Source organism: Pteropus vampyrus, unplaced genomic scaffold, assembly GCF_000151845.1.
Source record: "Pteropus vampyrus isolate Shadow unplaced genomic scaffold, Pvam_2.0 Scaffold237, whole genome shotgun sequence".
NCBI lineage: Eukaryota > Metazoa > Chordata > Mammalia > Chiroptera > Pteropodidae > Pteropus > Pteropus vampyrus.
This window is the reverse complement of record NW_011889018.1, coordinates 1199858-1201041: the sequence shown is the minus strand read 5'-3', so window position 1 is coordinate 1201041 and position 1184 is coordinate 1199858. Positions and strand designations below refer to the sequence as shown.

At 36.4% G+C, this 1184-nt stretch overlaps 1 long non-coding RNA gene across 1 annotated transcript in view; it reads left to right on the top strand.

The window, feature by feature from the left end:
• LOC111728908 overlaps positions 1-1184 on the top strand; it is an 84903-nt gene that overhangs the window by 56325 nt on the left and 27394 nt on the right. The window lies entirely within an intron of this gene.

Genomic DNA, 1184 nt, shown 5'->3' with positions numbered 1-1184 from the left:
GATCTTGTTGTTAACCTATTCATTGTTTAGTAGCATCCTATTTGGCATCCATTTGTTTGTGTGCGTGTGTGTGGTTTTTTCTTGTACTGATTTCTAGTTTCATACCATTGGAATTGGAGAAGACTCTTGATGTGATTTCAGTCTCTTAAATTTATTGAGACTTTTTTTATGGCCTAACGTGTAGTCTCTTCTGGAAAATGTTCCCTGTGTGTTTGATAAGAATGTATATTCTGCTGCTTTGGGGTGAAATGCTCTAAAAATATCAATTAAGTCTATCTGGTCTAGTTCGTCATTGAATACTGCTGTTTCCTAGTTGCTTTTCTGTCTGGAAGATCAGTCCATCGATGTCGATAGAGTGTTAAAGTCCCCACTGCGAGTGTATTATGGTCGCTCTCTGCCTGTGTGTCCGTCAATAGTCGCGTTCTTTAGTTCCTCCTGTGTTGGGTGCATCGGTGTTTACGAGGGTTATATCTTCTTGGAGTGATCCCTTTATCATTATGAAGTGTCTTCTTTTGGTCTCTAATTGCCTTTGTTTGAACGTCAGTTTTGTCTGCTGTGGTTTTGTTCCCGTTTTCGTGAAGTATCTTTTCCCAGCCCTTTCCTCGCAGTCTGTGCGTGTCTTTCGATCTGACGTGAGTCTCTGGTAGGCAGCGCGTCTTGTTTTCTTTTGCCAAGAATTATAACCCCCTGTTTTTCTTTTTCCTCCCCAATTTAATTATTTTTAGAAATGATGGTTGACATTCAGTGTTCTTTTATCTTAGTTTTAGATGTACAATGTAGGAGTTAGACATGTATAAAATCTGTGCAATAATCCCCATGATGAGTCTGGTACCCAGCTGGCACTATACTTGGTTATTACAGTATTATTGACTGTATTCTCTAAGGTAGACTTTACGTCTCCATGTTTACTCAGGCATGTCAAGAATTCTGAAACACTCGAACTCCATTTACCTCTCTCCCAAATTTTATATAATTGTTATAATGAATTTTAAGCCATATATATAGGTATATATAATCTTCAGTTTTTTAATTGAAGTATCATGGACCTATAACATTATATTAGTTTCAGGTTTATGATATAATGATTCAGTATTTGTATACATTGCAAAATAATCACGGTCATAAGTCTAGATGTCACTTGTCACCAAAGTTACAAAAAATTATTTTTTCTTGTGATAAAAACT